This window comes from Tiliqua scincoides, chromosome 2 (assembly GCF_035046505.1).
Source record: "Tiliqua scincoides isolate rTilSci1 chromosome 2, rTilSci1.hap2, whole genome shotgun sequence".
NCBI classification, from domain to species: Eukaryota; Metazoa; Chordata; class Lepidosauria; order Squamata; family Scincidae; genus Tiliqua; species Tiliqua scincoides.
In genome coordinates this window covers 96,884,798-96,904,784 of record NC_089822.1, presented here as the reverse complement: position 1 = coordinate 96,904,784, position 19,987 = coordinate 96,884,798, and the positions used below count along the sequence as shown (strand labels likewise).

General features: G+C 43.7%; 1 pseudogene; it reads left to right on the top strand.

The window, feature by feature from the left end:
• Positions 1-4,398: 4,398 nt before the first annotated feature.
• Positions 4,399-4,515, top strand: LOC136642306 (5S ribosomal RNA; annotated as a pseudogene).
• The last annotated feature ends 15,472 nt before the right edge of the window (positions 4,516-19,987 follow it).

Genomic DNA, 19,987 nt, shown 5'->3' with positions numbered 1-19,987 from the left:
TATACCATAGTCTTTCAAGACTGAAGGTTGCTAACCAAAGTGAGGTAGCCAAGTTTGCAGATGACACTAAACTTTTCCAGGTGGCAAAGTCTAGAATGGATTGTGAAGAGCTTCAGAAGGATCTCTCCAAAGTGGGGACTGGAGAGCAAAATGGCAGATGCACTACATTTACTTACCATGAAAAGTGATGCACGTTGGGGCAAGAAATTCCAATTTCACATACACACTGACGGGTTCTGGGCTATCTGTGATGGATCAGGAATGACATCTTGGGGTAATAGCGAACAGTTCCATAAAAATGTTGGCTCAGTGTGCTGGGGCTGTGAAGAAGGCCAATTGCATGCTCAGCTTTATTTTAAAAAAGGATCAAGAACCAAACTGCCAATATCATTATGCAATCAATGGAATGGCCACATCTGCTATGTGGTGTCCAGTTCTGGTTGCCACATCTCGAAAGGGATATAGTGGAACTGGGAAATGTGCAGAAGAGACCGGCTGAAGTGAGCAGCAACTCCTATGGGGCTACTCAGTTCTGTGCCAGTGAAATCGCTGATGCAAATCCAGGCAGTCCATGTAAGGCTGCAGGGCCAGGGAGCTGGGGTTAGGATTTGGCCTGCACTGCCACAGCAAGTTCCAAATACCTCCCAGGCTCAATCCCTCTCCCGCCAAGAAACACCACCTCCCTGCCTTTGAAATGCCCTCTCTCATGATGTCACAATAGTACCGCTCACCACTGATATCAAGGATCATCTTTAAATGCCTTGTAACAAGGAGAAAAAGCACCAAAATTAAATTTCCTACCTTTGTATTGTTAATTATAATTTCATTCTATTCAATTCCATTATTCACCCCATCTAGCGATTTAATGTGGTGTAGTGCCTATACCAATGCATTCTGGGGTGACAATAGAGGCGCAGTAAACCTGGAAGTGGGTATTTAAAAACTATTTTTCCACTGATTTGGTATCCACTGACTTTTTTATCCGCTGGGGTTCCAGAACAGAACCCCCATGGATAATGAGGCACGACGTGTACTATATACAGGTGTGTGCCACTTAACAACCGTTCACTTAACAATGAATCACACATATGACAGTGGTCAAAGCACAATAAAGATGCTCTTAATGAGGCAATTGTGTTTCCCAAAGCCTGCAGCAGTGTTTGTTTACACAACAGAGATGCTCTTAATGCAAAGAAAAGGCAACCTATCTCCAGTAGCCTGTACAGCCAGCTAGTGCCTGGCAGGAAGTCTGTTTACACAACAAAGGCAATAGATTGGACTGAATGTTCACTTAATGACCTAATCGCATAACAATGGGAATCGGAGAACATATCACCATCATTAAGTAGTGCACACCTGTACTTTTAGACTTGGTTCATGAGTCATCTGTTATACTGTTACACTGTTCTCACTGTTTGCTACACCCATGGATATTATTACTCCCAATTCTAAACATACCCATTTTGTGCCCCTCAAAGTGTGTCAGGTTCACAGGAGTTTTGCTGCCTTTCAGATTTACTTAAAAACAACAACCAGAAAACTTTAGGTAGGTAAGAGCAGTAAAGTTGCACTTGGATCACCTTGACCCAATAATCCCACCTCAGCTATTGTGAAGCCGACTTTTTTCCTCCCCAACCCAGTTTGTGCAATCAGATATAAGGCAAATTAAAGACTAGAGAAACTTAAGCTCTGTAGTTTCACAAAAATGCTCTGTTCTTGTCAGATCTCTACCAGCAACGTCATAGCTCAGTGAGCAATTGCCAGCTTCCCAGTACATCTCCCGAGAGCTGTCACACTCCTCATCCATCATAATTGAGGCAGTCCACCTGCTATGGGGGGTGGGGGGGGTCAACCTTTCAATTGTAATGATTGCTGAGATACGATAGATACCTCTTGTCATCCCCTTCATTTTTATGTTAGTCTTGAATTTGCAAAGGTCAAAATGGAGGCTTCTATTCTGACACTTTGGTAGGCTGGCATTTGCTGATGGTCAGGTTTCTATCACAGGTTGGTTTGCTGATCAACCTGGTTCTTGTAGATATTTTTTCTACCGGGGATGGGGAGGGGAAGAGATAGCACAATAAATGCACACTAAACGGAATTATTTTTAAAGGATTTTTTCCATGTCATACAGAGAAATCAAGCAAATAAAAAGTATCAAGTGCCAATTAACGGTTAACTCTTTGTATTGTCTGAGATGAAACTGCATCCCTACCAGTGGAGACATTTCTCTCAGGATAATACGTCCATCATGAATTTTGTTGTAGCTTACAAATTCTGAAAATGTTCTCCTAAAACTACTAACTCTCCAGTTTCCTTGTTGAAGTCAAGGAAAAAACGAACAAGGTTTTTTTTTTTAACCGCTGTACATACAGAATTTACTAAAATAATGTAATTATAGACAGAAGATAGCAATAAAGATCTCTAGGAAGAAGAATGTCGCATTCTGTAGACACATTATCCCAATTACTGCATTGTGTATATGTTTGATTATTATGTATCAACTCCTTTAGCACTGTTTCATTACAGCACTCTTCTTCCTGGGTATAATCGACAGCTAATACAGCCAGTAGGAGCTACCATGGATCAATCAGTACCAGTTTTCTGCCTTAGTTTTAACAATGTCTCCTCTAACACTGTTTCACATAGCACTTTACATGAACATGTCCTCTGCACTGTGAGAGGTATTATGGTGCACATAACACACAGGGGAGAACTTAAAGGTGTGCATTCAGGGACACCTTTGAAATGGGGATAAACCTTCCCTATGCTTCAATGAAGCCAGGTTTTTTTGGAGGGAAGGGTAGGGAAGGGAAATGAAATAGGTTTTGCTCCTCAGTCTTGTAGAGGGTAAAACTTTTTGTTTGACCCTATACAACTTAACAAAAGCCATTGAGAATTGCTCTTGCTCCTAACTGCATAATCCCACCATTTCATGTGCACATGTTCCATTTCTTTATTATGCCAGGATGTGACATTAGTATGTGAGGGAAGGCAGGAATGTGAGCACATGCATAATTTTATTTGATCTGGTACTGCTCAGAAAAGCAGAACCATTATTCCAAACCTTTGCCCGCATCCTTTTATGAACCCAGTAACCTGAATCTTGATTCCACTCAAAAAATATACAGATACTCTATTATCCTAGAATCTTAAGACCTTAACAAACCAACAACTGAATCTGATGAAATGTACATGCCTTCACACTTCGGGAATTATCTAAGGTCAATGTGGTTTCTCAACCTTGGATAGAGGTTATCCATTGTACGAGCAGAACACACCTGCTCATAAGAAAGAACTGGGAAGCTCAGGTGTCCTCCATGTAAGCATTAAAGACATTGAATTGCAGCTGTTCATAACCTATTGGTTGATCCAATGAAATGAACACAAACCAACAAAGCCTTGCATGTTCTTGGCAGACTGGTCAATAGATGACTTAAGGCTCAATCCTATCCAATTTTCCAGTGCCGGTGCAATCATGCCAATGGGGTGTGCACTGCATCCTGTGATGGGGAAGCAGTCACAGAGGCCTCCTCAGGATATGGGAACATTTGTTCCCTTATTTCGGGGCTGCATTGCGGTTGCATTGGTGCTGGAAGGGACCTTAGATTAGAAAGAACTGGCTCTTCCCCCCCCCCCCCAATAATTTTTTTTTTTAAATTTTTTGGTCTTCCACATCTAATTTACAGTAGATGCTTATTTGAGGGTCTGTTCCCTTCCTCATGGTCTGTAAATGTTATGACATTCTGATCTTCAGGGCCTTTGCATCTTATTAGATTTATCTTTGCATATATTAAGCTTAACTGCAGGGAAATTTATGGTAATGGTGAATTTTACAAACTGCACAGAACAGGAAATATGTAAGTCACAATTTATACACTTCTTGCTAACGCTGCAGTATTCACAGGCTGACTTACATCTTTTTTAAAAAAAATTGTGCTTTTCAAGTAGCATTCAAAGATCACTTTGAAAACCAGAAATAAACCTCTTTAAACCCTGGGTTTCGAGGTCAAATTTCTAAGGCACAGTTCCTTCCTGCAGGAGGGCACCCACATGTGGAGGGATTGCCACAGATTGAATATAACCCTGTTCTCCCCTTGCCCTGCTCAGAGAATGCAAGCAGCAAGTAAGGGCATTTGGGGCAAATGAGCCTGCCCCATGAACCACCATTCAGCTCTCCACCTCCATGTTGTGAAGCAACTTAAGCTCCAGAGCTGAAATGAATAAGGGGAGGGCGGTATATGAGGTATGCACAGACATCCTGTTCCCATAATGGCCCACTGTTTAGCTCCTGTTCACATGTCAAGGGAGGAGAAGGTTCTCTTGAATGCTATGGAGATTACCCCCATGTTCACGCACTGCACCTTCGAAAAGGGAAGAATTGTGCCCCCGGCTGTGAGATGCAATTGTTACCCTGCACATGCCTGATCTCATCTGATCTCGGAAGCTAAGCAGGGTCAGGCCTGGTTAGTACTTGGATGGGAGACCGCCTGGGAATACCGGGTGCTGTAGGCTTATACCATAGTCTTTCGAGACTGAAGGTTGCCAACCATGTGAGATGTAATCAACTTCATTAAAAAAGAAACTAGAAGGTAAATTCTGTAAAACAGACTTTATGGTCCTGCCAGTGGTAAGTTATGTAATTAATTCACAAACAAGAAGTTCCATCCAATTCAAAGAGGTAAATGAAAACAACCAGTTCTACTTTCCTAGCTAACGCACAAGCATTCTTTTACTTTCACACTTACCCTGAGGGAGATAAATTGATGAAAGGACTTTTGTTGCTCAAAATAGGAGAATAGCCAAAGCCCTGAAAAATGTTTCAAATCATGCTGGCATCACTGTGAAAGAAAGTTCACCCAAAATAAGTGGCTTTGTTCATTTGCATAAACATTTGACATTTTGGTTCACCCAATTCACTCATGTTTCACTCATTCAAATAAGCTGAAACACACACACACACACACACACACACACACACACACACACACACACACACACACACCCATACCCGTGCAAAGAAACTTTTAAATGCATTGAACAAGTAAATAAAGCGATATTAACTATAACGCCCCACTGACTGGGTTAAGAGGCACTTTTCAAAAGTGGGGGAGAGCAACTATCCTTCACCCCAGCATGGCACCTTTTCCAGGTGCAATTACTGGTGTCCCTCCTGTGCTTGTATAGAGGATGAGCCCTTTGGGGACAGGAAACCATTTATTGATTTATTTTTATGGAAACTATCTTGGAACCTACTCCGTTGAAAAGTGCTATATAAATATTTGTAATAAAAAGGATGGGTCCAAAAAAGAAACAACTGAAGTTCCTCTTGCACAATGGGCTGCCACAGTTCCTCTTCTATCTACTGTACCCCCTATGGTATTTGTCCCTTGCCTTCCACCCTATAAGAAGCATATTATGACATGTAGTACTTGCTAAGATTCTAACTTTCCAACTCTCCTAGAAAGAAAGAAAGAAAGAAAGAAAGAAAGAAAGAAAGAAAGAAAGAAAGAAAGAAAGAAAGAAAGATTGCCCAGGGAGATGTACTAGTAAGGATCCTCTGTTGCTCTGCAGGGGGACCTTTGCAGGTTTTAGGATAGGGCAGAATGAGATCCTCAATAAAGTTTCAAGATATGCTGTTGGATACGTACACAGGATTAACAACCCAATTCTAAGAGCTGTTATGGCAACATATAGAGTTTTACAGTAGACGCAAATGCAACGGCACCAGCAGCAGTTTATTTTAAGTGAATTTGTTGTGGTTACTTTTTAATACAGGTGGGACCTCTTCGGCACAGGAGTTCTGTTCCTGGACTCCACAGATACTAAAAACCATGAATAATGAAATACGTCATTTCCAGGCCCACTAGAGCTCCAGTCGTGACTGGAGCCTTGCTCTGGTTGCATCCAGATCTATTCTGAGCCTCAGAGAGGCTGTGCATGGCCTCTCCAGGGCTCAGAATGCCACCCAGAGCCTTTTTCCAGCAACTTCTGGTTGTTGCTGAAATCTAGAAATAATTGAAAAAAGGCTCTGGGCAGCTCTCTGAGTCTCTCCAAGGCTCAGAAAACCTCCCAGATGCAAGTTGAACAAGGTTCTGGTCACTTCTGGGAGGTCTTCAGTGGGGCAATTGCAGGTTCAGAACCAATGGAGAGTCAAATCCAGTGATAAAGAGCCCCTATCTGTACATCACTATGCAGGAATATCAACACAAATTACGTACAAATTATTCTGTTTTACACCCTGGTTTTATTGCTAATGCCAATAAAGGTTTGATTGATTGAAGTACGAATTAAGTCAATACTTTTCTGCTTTTGGTATGCGCACACCTAGCAGTACAAGTGACAGTATGCAGAACTCAAGAGTTAGCCAGAAATCTAGGTTTTTCTGAAAATCTCGAGAGATTTGAAACATGGACTGGGAAGATGAGAGGGTGGCCTCCACCTCCCCTCTCAAAAAGACAGCCCTTTTGCCTTGGATTTGTCTGAAAGTTACCTGCCAAATACCCCACATGCTATTTTATTAGTGCAAAAAACCACTGCCTGATTTCCTTGCCCCCACCAGGCCATTGTCATCAAGACAATCAAGACAATATTCGCCAATGTAACAACAATTTGGTTGTCAGCTGCACGTTGTCAACACTGCAAGTCTAATCACAACAGAACCTACTAATTTACACTAATGACTGGGATATTCATATAGCATTAATAACTTTTGCAAATAAAAGTGAGCAAACCAAAACACAGGTAATGCATTACAAAATAGCTTTTGTTTATTTTGACCTGCTGCCATTTTACTTTAATTAGGGCCAAGTAAACACTTTACAATGAATAATTTATTGTATGCATGCAGCTTCACAAAATTGCCGCCCGTCATTTCCAATTTTCAGAAACGCATTTGCCATGTGAAGTTATTCAGTGAAGTAGCCTTGCAAAGCTTTTACCTCATGACTCATTTTCGGTGCCATATCACTGTTTAAGTTGGGCTGGTTGGCATATTGCTTTGTGTTTTGTCCCTGTAAAGTGTAGAAAAGCATCTGGGGCAAATGTGTGACTGAAGTGCAATAGAGAACAAAGACATGCTTTTCAAAGTGAAAAGTGGGATACCTCATAAAGTTTAAGGACATGAAGGACCTGCCTACAATGAATTCTTGGCAACCATGTCTATTTTAGAAATACATGTGTGTGTCATAAATGTTTATCGCGTTATAAGGTTAGCCTTGCTAGATCACAGCGAGAGCCATTTAGGCCAAGCAGATATCCCCGAAACCTGGTTATCCCGTTTGTCCTCCATTGTTTGTCTCATAATTGAAGATACACTCTCCCATCGCAGCTGCAGTTGAAATTTCCCTCCTCTGGCTACTGCTTATTGCCCAACTTGACTTCCAATCTGAAGTGTTCTGGAGTCCCCAGCCCTCCAGGGCAATTCAGGGATCGGAGCATAGAAAAACTGACGTGTAAATGGACTTTACAATGGGGTAAGGAGAGGTAGTTTTCCAAGTTCTATACAGAGTAAAAGGCAGTGATCTTGGATGCTGTGTATAGGTGGCTTTCCCTCCACTCTTTCAATGCACCTGCAGACTTCATTCTCCCCTTGCACCTTCTGTCTTCATCTCAACGCTGCTTCTTTTTCTCTGAATTTGGTATATTTTATATAGGCTAGACAGAGAGCAAGCTGCCTTATTATAGTATTGAGTCAGGTCGTTGGTCTGTCTAACTCAGTACTTTGTATGCTGACTGGCAAAAGCTCCTGGGGTCTTTCCCAACCATATCTGCAAATGCCAGGGATTACATACAGGACCTTCCACAAAGCTCATGCTCTTCCACTGAGCTAGGGCCTCATCTTCTGTGTCCAGGAATCACCAGATCCACTGCCTTGATTCTAACTTAAACCATCTAGATCTTTTCACTGGGCCTTATTACAACCTGGACCCTGTGGGGGTCCTCATATTTCTTCCAGGGTTCCTGAAACTTTAACAACTGTTTAACATATAGAAATTCAACAGGTGAAGTTGTCCATCACTGCATCTTCATCCTGGCAAAAATGTCTCCTTTGGAATGTTCGTAATACAGTCATTAAAGGCAAATATTTCCACCTACAAAAGATCTACTTCTGTGAGAGATCAAGAAACTTTCTTATTATACTCAAGAATAAAGATGTTCATTTTATCAGTATTTAAATATTGCAACTAATAAGAGAAAAAATAGAAACTTAAATTTACAATCATAATTAATATAGCTGCAATTTTATGCACCTACTTGTGAACAAATATGGATATTCCGCAATTCTTAGTACCGAGAGAACATGTCTAAGATTGCATGGTAAGGCTGCATTCCTAAATATATCTAGTCATTTAGATTGCATTAAAATCAAGGTTATTTACTTCTAGTAAATCTATTTAGCACTGTATCTAAGCATTAATGCGAAAGTTTTGTATGTGAGACAGGACTTGTGGGCTCAAAATGTATTTCTTCCCATTCATTGCTCATCAGTTAGATCTTTTGTGTGTGTTGCCACAGCTTCCATACATGTTTACACACAGACCAAGAACACAGAGTTATCTGCTCATAGACTCTTTGAATGTCCAGTTTTGTAGAATCTTACACTGCTGGCTTCTTCTGCTAATCATCACTAACAAAATTCTTCTTGATGCAAGCCACTTGCCAGCCTGCCTTAATGAGAACTATACATCCCTTTAAATTCTAAGATGATAGGGAAGATCACTCCTTGCCAGAATGTTGGACTGGTAACCTTTTGTTTCTCCATTCTTATTCCAAACTTCTCTTGCTCTTCACTGCCATCTTCTGGGAAAAGTCAATAACTTAAACACTACAGGCATTTCTTGCTTTCTTCTAGCACAGATCAAGGGTGGGAGGATGACAAATCATTATCTACAGGGTTTTGGATAACTTGCAAGAGATGAGGAAAAGGTTTCTTACAACAGTTTAACAACAGCAGAAGCTCTTGTCCCCCTCTCAAGGAGGTTACTTGATTCGGTGTAGATTTGTCCTTGTATATGCAGATCAGAGATGAATGTCAGGTGCAGTTTGACTCAAGTCGAGCCACGAGTCTCCGCCCCCGTGACTCAACTTGAAAACAAGTCCTAACAGGGGCACTTTCCAATTCACCGTCGTGTTGGAGTGCCCTTTAAACACTCCCCTGCTGCCCCATCCCATCTGTAAACAAGTCGGAAGGGGGTGGGACAGAATGCGAGAGAGTAGGGACAGAAGTGGCAAGGGGGGAGGGTCATGTGAAGCAGCTACGAGGCTTACCAGTGTAACCCAATCCTTTGCAGCTCTACTCAGAAGTAGTCCCATTTGTGCTGGTTGTTCAATGAGACTCCCTCCTCTCAGGTAACAACGAAGCCATGAGGAGGAAAATGTGATCACTACGAACCGCTTCCTCCCTCTCCCCTGAGTTTCTCTAGCCAATCCCAAGGAAAGAACCTCCTTGGGCTCCTCCTTCTGCCCTATCTCAGTCAAAGAAAATACCAGACCAGCCATCCTTCATCCAATGATCATCGGTTTTCAGAGATGGGCAAGAGCAAAAGCAACCTATTTGTTGCAAAAGCAAACATTAACCCTTCCTTGCCTCCTCGCTGGAAACTCCCTGCTGCTCACCTGGTCTGAATGATGGCCCCACAAGGTTTTTCATGCCATGAAAACAGTAAGCAAGCACACAGACACAGAGAGACTCAAGTCTGCATGAAGACGAGTGCCAAATCAAGGGGCAAGAGTGTACGAATCAGCAAAAAACACACATTTTTGCAACTTGAATGCAAGTCACCTGACTCGAGTCCCCATCCCTGCCACAGATCACCCCAGTTTATGGCTTATTGAGTGAAGTAGGTCATTGGCTCTACCCTCTGGGTCATTTTTTTTTTTCAACTGGATCAACCCTCCTGAGCCAGTATTTTGCACCAGGCTCCAGCTACTGGACTTTCTCATTCTAGTAAAAAACAAAATAAATGAATAAAAACTGAAGTCTGCTTGTGCCTCTAACAGACAAACCATCTGCAAACCTGTCTTATTTGATGGGTATTTAAAAGAGCTGGGCCACTTTACCCATTCCACAGGCTCACTGCAATAGTAGTGGCCATGCATTCAGGAAGCAGCACAGTACAATCTAGCTCAAGTGAAACACTTGTTAGAACACACTGACTGATTTCCATTGACCACATGCGTCAATCTACCACCAAAAGCAATGGAAATTAGAAGTGCCTGTCTTTGTCCGGATTGTGCCCTATAGTTCTGAAACATTTTCTGAAACATTCTTGCACATGTATGTAGCTATAAGGGAAAATAAATATTATATTTTGGAAGAGAGCAGATATGGATAGTTTGTAGATGAAAAACAATCAGGTTAGTGCAAGATGCAACTAATAAAAGTGAGCGGAGACCAATCATACAACACAAGCAGCACTTCAGCTTCGATACAGTTACTATATGTATTTGTACATCACTGAACAAATATATAGTCAGCCCTCGGAATCCACAGGGGTTCTGTTACCGGATGCCAAAATGCATACATAACTGAATTGATGGGTTGGAGCCCTCACCTGACCTCTGAACATGATGAGAAGTGCCTTCCAGATGCATCCGGTGGTGTTCCAAGGCCTGGAGAGGCCGTGTGGATCCCACACTGAGTCAAATCCTTGCGTTCCAAATCCATGGATAAAGGGGGCTCACTTTTATGCATACCAGGCCATGCCAGCATGAGACAAACCTCCATATGGTGATTTTTTTTGTTTTCCACTACTTGTTGAGCTCTCCCTGTTTTTAGTCCATTTCAACAAGTAAGAAATAAGTATTGGGTTGAAAACATTAAAACTTGGATAACAATCAGCAGGTTCCCTACTCTCGGGAAGCTTGGAAGAGGAAGCACAGGGAAAGATTATTGGCAGCCCTGCAACTCAGCTCTGCGCCCCATGAGATTATCAGCTTAATCTCCAATCATAAGAATTCTCATCCTCCTTTATGCACACCTTCAGCTTCTTTCTAAGAGCTCTTTGCCTACATGCAATTCATTCCAGCAGGTGGACTGGAGTACCCTCTGATTATTTGGCATTCCAAGGACTCTTAGGCCTCAATCCTATGCCAAGACAGCACACTTGGCCACCATGCTGCCCTGGCAACCGCCATCGCAAAAGTGCTGTAAGGCATTCCAGCACCAGCAGTAAGGATGCTGGGCTTGTGCTGAGGGAAGCACCAATTGTTGCTGGACCTCAATGCTGGGAGGACACCTCCTCCAAGCAACCAGTGGTAAGTTGCCCTGCTGGCCAGCAACAAGGCTTTTCAGGGCAGGATGGAGGAAAGGTGGGATAGGGCTGAACAGGGTGGGTAGGACAGACTGGAGGGAGGATCAAGCCAGAGAAGGGGGAAAGATGACAGCATTCTGCTAAATCCTTTGCCCTGTCCAAAGCCATGGAGCCCTCCATAGGCCTCCTCAGTTCTGTACCACCAAAATAGCCATTGGGACCTCTTGGGCTTGCTACAGGGTAAGGGAATATTGGCTCCCTTACCTGAGGAGACTCCGGCAACTGCCCTGGCCCCACTGGATACAGTGGCAGCCATTTTGGCTGGGCACCACCTGGGTTTAGGATTAGGCTGTTATCAACCAGCATTCTAAAGAGAGGGGATAAGAGCTGGTCACTGGTTTATTTTTGCTTACGGTTTCTTACTGTGGAGGAGCCACTGCCACCCAACACCCTATCTTCAACTTTGGCTGAATTTTAAATATGGCTCCTGTGAAACAACAAACAAAACCAGTTGCCAGACAAGGTCAGAGTTATTGTGCTTTAAGTTAAGGGTTATTAAGTGCTTTAAACACTGCAATTGGCCCAGGTTGTGGAAATGATGAAAGGTACTGAAGATCTTCCAGTGTTCTACTTTCCCCTCATTCTCTTTCAGAAATTTTGCCAGTTGAAAAGAAAACCACTAGTGGGCTTTTTTTTTCTGAAATCCTTAAGATGAGCTGACATCTGCAGCTGTATTTTTCATTTAACGGAGAAGACATATGAAATAACATTTCTCTTCAGAAATCCCCTGTAGGTTTTCGCCCACAAATGCCTTGCATACCTCTAGAGCTAGCTCCTGCTCAGTTGGCTGAAGCATATGAAAGATAGCAAAGCACACCTCGAAGCAGTAAGCATCATCAAGAATGGTTTTACTCTTACTTCATGGCAGCTGCTGGTTATACTGTAGGATATTCTGGAGTGCAACTGAGGCCTGATTGTCATTTAACATCCAACCAGCTTAGTTTTGCTGTTTTGTTTGTTTCAATCCAAAGGTGTCAAACATAAGGCCCATGGGCTGGAAGCAATTTATCTGGCCCCCATTATAATTGAGCTCTCTAGGAGTTAATTGGGCTCTCTCGTATCTTGGAATTATGAACAAGATTCGCACTGTTTCTCTTCTGTCATATGCAACTAATGAGTTTCTATGTGAGCACACAATGCTTATTTCTGGCCTTTACCTGCTTAATGATGTCACTTCCTGCATAATGATGTCACTTCTGGCCCTTAGCAGGCGCCATGAATGCTATTCAGCCCACTACACAATTTTGACACCCCTGTTTTAAACCTTCTTGTTTTAAATCTTGCTCCTACACATTAAAAAAAATTAGGCAAAATCCAGGCCAAGAAGAATACCGTGCTCTTCAAAAACATCTAACAGCTCAAACCTAACCAACTTTCCAGCATCAATAAAGCTGCAGCGCAGCCCCAAGGTAAGGGAATCAATGTTCCTTTACCTTGAGGAGGCCTCCATGAGTGCCCCCTCCAATAAGATGCAGCATACACCCCATTGGCACAGCTGAATTAGCACAGGAAAATTAGTTAGGATTGGGCTTCTAGATTCATAAGCCTACTCAAATACATAATTATCCATAGCAAGGTCATTTGTGTCTCTTCCATAAGGCGACCTGCTGAGGGGTGCAGTAAGTGTACCATAGCCATCACCTATCTTGAAACAAATACATGGACCACAATCCAACAAGAGAGTTAAACACACAAACTCATTTAATCTTGCTGTTTACTTGATGCTTGTACTTATTTTTAACATATTCCTACTACAAAAGCACACCTCTTGCCTTTTATCACTTAGCATATTGCCCTTCCTCCAAGAAGGCCAGGATGGCATGCATGGGGTTTCCCCTAATTTGTCATCACTACTTTTTAAAGCAGGTTTTTAGAGGTTTCAGCAGTCAGTTATTACTTAGGGTGAATCTGATTTTCAAGAACATAGCCATGCTTAATTGTACTTAAAAGATACATTAGTAGTGAAATGAGTAGGAGTTTTTCTTTCTGTATTAAAATGTATAACCCTTCAGCTTTTACTTTCTATCTCATATTTGGGCCCCTGAAGCAAGAAAACTACTTTTCTTACTTTTGTTCTGCTATTTTAGCCACCAGCTGTCTTGCTCCGGGTGGTAGGTTGTTCAAAGTCCATTACTCCTTCATTTGGAGCCTGGCTACACATTACACTTGCCATGTGAAAAAAAGCCAAACTCTCTTGAGAATTCTGAATGAAGAGTCCCTCCCAACAGCTGAGGAGTCCTAGAAAGGATAGCCTCCTGAAATTATTCAGAGAGAGAGAGAGAGTTCTGACTGACAGGCTTTCTTCTCTCAGCTTGCTCAACTAATTTCCCCAAGCAGTTGAAAAGTAGGGGAAATTAGGTGAGCAAGATAAGAAGTTAAAGCCCGTCAGCCAGCAGATCCTTCTCCTTTCTTGAAATTTTTAGAACTCATATTAAAAGACCACCCAAGCTTTCTTGATGACTGTTCGAAGGAAGCCTTCAGAATTTTCAGCAGTCAGAACTTGGCTACCTTTTACACGGTGCGTGCAACACGCAGCTAGGGTCATGTCTTTTTAACCAGTTCTTCCCTTTCTTTTCCTGCTAACACTGCTGCATTCCAAACACCTGAGGAATACTGTTCAGTTTCACGTGCCCTTTGTATTGAGTTATGCAAAACGGATGGATTAAATCTCCTGAGCTAATTGTTACCACTGCTTGCCATAGCTCTCAGCCATATACATCTACAATAAAGCAGGCAACAGATCAATACTTAATAATTAGGATTTCCATTATCCATTATTGCACTGGGGTATTGTCTGATGTAGATTGCATATGTCTCTGCTGTTATTCAGTATAGACATCCTTATGTGCTACTGGATATCTGAAAATCTTTTTTTTTTTTTTTTTTAAGAGTTGGGGCCTACCTTATCCCCCACCATCTATCTAGGATTCCTTATGGACACATCTCCTTATGTTTCCTGCATTTAATAAACAAACACTTCAACAACAGACCTGCAGATAATGAAAGCTGCTGTTTCTGTACACTTTTGTCACAAGCACTGAAACGAACACAATATGATTTTGTGTACCAGAGATCAGAAATGAATGTTGGTAGCACATTGAAATTTCCATTTCATACAGGTTCTGAACACTGAGCGCACCACTCTAAGTGTATATCTATTGCTAAATCAAATTTGAGACACATATAAAATGGGAACATTGTAAGCCCCTACAGTGTGCTCATTACGATATCCAGCAATCCAGGCCAGGAAGGGCAATGGAGAGATGCCCATTGCCAGAGTAGTGGAGAGATGCAAGCCTGGTCTTTCCCATATGAGTGGGTTGTGCCAGGCTATTTATGGAAACTGAAAAACAGCACTCAAGAAGAGACAATCCAACTGACAGCTCTTCCCCAGGAGAAGGCTGAGACAAGGGGGCTGGCGAAGAGGAGGATGATGACACTCAGAGTCCCTTCCTTTCTTCAACCTGAAATACTGGGGCCAAGAGAGACAACAAGAGACAACAACAGCCCTGTGGAAAACACAGGTTCAATCCCAACAATAGACAATCAGGAAGGATTCTAATGTAGCCTTCTTCTTGACATGTCACTTTCCTATGTATTCTGCTTTTTTATTTTTTTACTGTAGGAGAGGTGAGTGGCTTGAAAAAGCAAAACTCATGATGACCACCTGCAGTCTGAAAGGTAGCTAGCGTGCCTGTATGGCACGCTAGCAATGATTGCCAGGCTTGACCCCCTATCAGCCGGCAGCAGGGCTTTGCTGCCAGCTGATTGGCTGGCTGGCCTTAGGGGGGCGGGACAACTGAGCCCAATCTGGCGCACAGGCGCTAGACCTGGCTCAGTTCCGTTCCTGGAAGCCACCCCCACCCGCCCGCCCTGTAGCTAGTCTGGGATTAGCTGGTCGCTCTCCGGAGGACCGGGTAGGAATTTTTTGAGCATCATCTGATTGGCACATGATGGTGTTTGTTTTCGCCTACCTCAGACTGGCTATGGAGCGCGTTTGGGTCTGCAAGATATCACTTACTGTCCTGGTCACTGGCGGTAGAAGTGCGGGGTGGGTAGGCAGAAGACCTTCTCGGTGTCCAATTTAAGCCAGCAAGGGCAGGGGTGAACTAGAACCGCTCTCAAGATGCTTGACCGGCTCGGGGAGGCAGGCTGGCTAGCCCCTGGTCTGAACTTTGGGGCCTTGCAGGGGTGACCTGAAGGCATAGTTTGGCTGGCTTACCCTCTTCGGGCGACGGTGAAAGGCGGGCTTAATAACTATTGAGCTACGCCTGGAGTCGGGTGGATGCCCTATGAGACTGGGGGACATAGACGGCTAGGGCTGTTTCCCCCACTTAGAACCCCGCACTTAGGATGGGTATTGTTTACCTATTTTGCCTTGTTGCTCTTGTTGTAATTTAATAAAGTGGCCCATTTAATCCCATACCTGTTGTCGGCTGTATTTATTGGGGAATGCATGGTAATTCATACAGTCCTGGAACCGTTTTATTAGTTTATCTGCTGTTTGTGAGGATCGCGTTCTGTTGACTCACTACAGCTTCTAGAGAACAGACTTTTGTCCCACGACCAATCCAGTCCAACTACTCTGCAGTAAGCAATTTCAGAGTGACAGCCAAAAATTAGGTTGCCCATCCTGTGTCACAAATATCTGAAGAAGCTGTGACAGGGAACAAGAAATATGCCTGTACTCAAAACATCCTACCCACAGGGAATCTTTCCACATCAATTTGTCTGCCAAGGAACCTCTGGGCACTGGCTGTGGGATTTCCAAACACTGTGGAGAATTCTGGAGTACACGTTAGGGCACATTGGCAGAGGCTGCCTGGCAGCTGTAACAATCATATCATATAAAAGTTGGAAGCGCACTCGAAACTGGACCCTCGAAACACATTGCAGGGGAAGAGCAGAATGGCAAGTAAGTTACTTCTGAGTAGACATCCTTAACTGTTGCTTTTATAATGCTCTACCCTGAGGGCAAGCATCAGCAAATGCTGGGGCCCAACATTCTCATTCTTCCCTGCTGTTCTGTTAACTTTTTTTTTGGTTGAAAAGCACCATACAAATGTTAATAATAGGCAATGATTCTATGATCAAAGGAAAAACTACTGCTTGTTTTTTTCCAGCTACACTAAAGGAAAGGCTCCAAATTCAACCAACAAAAGTGGCCTCAGGCAAAGTAACAAAGTGATTTTGGCCCAAATCATGACCAACTTTTCAGCACTGGCATAGAGGTGCCAGTGGGGCATGTGCTGCATCCTGCAGTTGGGTGTCACTCACAGAGGCCTCCTCAAAGTAAGGGAATGTTTGTTCCCTTACCTCGGAGCTGCATTGTCCTTATATCTCTGCTGGAATGTGGGTTAGGTTGCGCCCTTTATTAAACAGGCTATAACTGCGAAGCACCCGTCACACACACAAACACTCTTTCACATTGGGCTTTCTCTCATCTAATAACAGCCCAATCCAAATCTTTACTTGCGCCGGCACGGGCCCCCTGTGCCAGCTCCCAGGTGTTGCAAATGTGCCGCAAAGCACATCTGTGCCAACTCAGGAGCAGGCCATGCCAGCACATGGAAGTGCACTAGCCTGCCCCTGCCACATCCCATCCCTGCGCCAGCTGAGCAAGGTACGTTTGCGCCAGGCAGTGCAGGGGTAGGAGAGGGAGGTGGGAGGGCATTCTGGGGGTGGGAGTGTTTCTGGGTCAGGGGAGGGCAGAACAGGGGGAGGACTGGGCTCAGGCGGGGTGGGATTTGTGGCAGCATTCTAACCCCTGGCCCCAGCCCAAGCAGCCTTATATACTTGGATTTGCGCTAGCTAAATAGCTGGTGCAGATTTGAATTAGACTAATAGGGCAAGCTGGGGCTCAACACAGGGTAAGGAGAAAAATATCACCTGACCCCCAGGTGATCTCCAGCAGCCTCCCAATTGTGTTGAATACAGTACAGGCCATATGGCCCAATTGTACCGGCACAGGTTAGATTGTGCCCTCCATCTCACAACAGGCCTTCCTTTTTTAATACCATATTAAAATATTTTTAATATCCTATCATCCCATTCCAGAAGAGTCTTCTGCTGCTGTAAAATGAATGCCAATAGAGCACGCAGCGCTCCATTGGTGGTCACTTTGCCAGGGCCACCGCAACAGGTGACAGCACTCCACCGCCAGATCCCGTCGCACCTACCAGACCAGGTAAGGCAATGGAGGGGGTGAGGGGTGGGTAAGGCGGGAGGCCAGGAAACAGATGGGAAGGAAGGAGGGGGAACAGGGGATGGGGAGGTGGCAGTAGGGATGGATCCAGCAGCAATTGCATGCACTAGGAGCACTAAGATTCTGGTTTCCCCACTTTTTCAAGCCTCCCTGCCCTTTTCTTCTCCTCACAGTTCCAAGGAGACCTATTGCAGAGCAGGAATAAGAGGAAATAATTCCCCTCCCCCCCAAAGCATCCCAATCCACCTTCTCCACTGGATACATCTTTTTGGCGCACATGCTTCGGCGGGGAAGGGGGGAGGATAGAAATGGGCTCTGAATGACTTCATATCGGGGGAACAAACCTCCAGGGGTAACTTCAGTCAGAGTTGACAAGCCTAGTTTAGGGGTTCAATTCTCATGCTCATTCAAAGCATCCAAAAAAAAAAAATTAGGTTTGGGTTCACAAAAAAATAACTTTCCGTGAAGCAGTTTTGGGATTCGAGTTTGGGTTTGCTTTGACTCCCTGCATCACAGTGGCTCTAAGAGTGGTCTGTGTCGCCATACCAATCTTGGAATTGTGGGAAGAGCATTCAAATTTATAAAAGTTCTCTTTCGAATAGGATTAAGCTGAAAATACTCATGATTAGAAATATCATTTGCACCTGGTCCACTGTCAATTGTCCTCATTTGCCTCCATGACAGTCCCATGTAGCCAGATCTGCTTGGTTATATGGCAGATCTGTTGACTACATGATCCCTGGTTGATGAGGATCACCCCTGCGAGTATTCCATGAAAAAACACCAGCCAGCAGGAAGGGGAGGGAGGACTGGGTCAAAAGCAACAGCTAACCAGGGTAAATGCTGAGACTGAGCAGAAATGAAAAAAGGCAAACACCTTTACATATTTTTACTCTGCTAAAATACCTGTTTCACTGTGAATATTATGTAAAACCTTATCGCTAAAAATGTCAAGTTTTGGAAGCTCATTGGAGTTTATCTAGAAAATATGTATATTCTTGGATTAGGAAATGATCATGGTATACCACATTATTTTCTTCCTGTTAACAAAAATACTGGAGTGCATACTCTCCCGGGTTTTTACCAACATGAACTTTGAATAAATACTAGAGAGAATGTAGCTGTTACTGTTTTTTATTCATAAGTAACAGTCCAATCCAACCCAAGCTGAGCTGGAACAGCAAAGCCGCATGGCCTACGCTGCATTCAAAGCAATTTAGGAGGTGGCTGGGTGTCACTTCAGGGTAAGAGAATATATTCCCTCATCCTGAGTAAAGCCCCAGCCACCCTGATGGGGCTTCTTGGCTCTGCACTAGCTATTTCGCTGGCACAAATCCAGGAAGGCCTGTGTAGGGCTGCCCAGCCCAGAAGTTGAGGTTAGGATAGGCACAGGAGGCCTCTACCAAACCCAGCCCCTCCTGAGCACTACCCCTTCTGCCCCCTTCCCACCTCCAATCGCCCTCCTGCCACCCTCTTCCATGCCCTGCGGTTAAGTTTACCTGTGCCAGCCAGCACAGCACATGGGGATGTGCCTCTCACAAGTAGCCACAGATGTGCTTGTTTGTGGCACTCCGAGCCAGTGTAGGGATGGCTGTGCCACCTCACGAACAGGATAGGATTGCACCATAAAAGTATGTAGCAGTCAACCATCATAAAAAATCAGTTTCCTATAATAGGATCAGGGTGCATTCATGGAAAGGTGATAAGTGCTACTACCCTGAGCCTGAGATCTACACTAAATAACACACTGACAAAAAATATCATTGATTTAATTAATTCAGTTGTTCCTTCCGTTTCTATCCTGTCCCTCACACACTCATAAAATATCCAATTACAATAGCCGTACATCTGCTTAATCCTTGTATTAAAGTCCAAAGAACAGTTTACAGCTCTTCAGAAAATACTCAGAGACACAACTGGGGATAGATCTCAAAGGGTTGGCTCCTGCACAACTGATACTTAAAAAAACTGTGACAAGCTTAAAGAACTAACATGCCATCAGAGCACCAAAAATAGCATCAATTAGGAAAATGTTTTCAAGCACCTAGCAGCATCTATTTGTGCCTTTCTTTGACTGGATTTTAACAGTTAACCCCACTGGATAAATATTTGCATTTGGGATACACTGTGATTATCTACACCAGTGATTTTCAACCTTTTACATCTCACGGCACACTGACAAGGCACTAAAATGGTCAACACACCACCAGGTTTTTGACAATTGACAAGGCACACCATGTTGCCAGTGCAGAGCTCACATCCCCTCTTGGCCCTACTAAGAAATGACCTTCCCCCAAATTCCTGTGGCACACCTGTGGACCACTTGTGGCACACCACTGTGCCACGGCACAGTGGTTGAAAATGGCTGATCTACACCCTGCTCCCAATTCTATGAGGCCTTACCCATAAATTCTGTAACTTCTACCGCTATAGCAGCTGTCTGCAGGGGGCTGGAATAAATGACTTT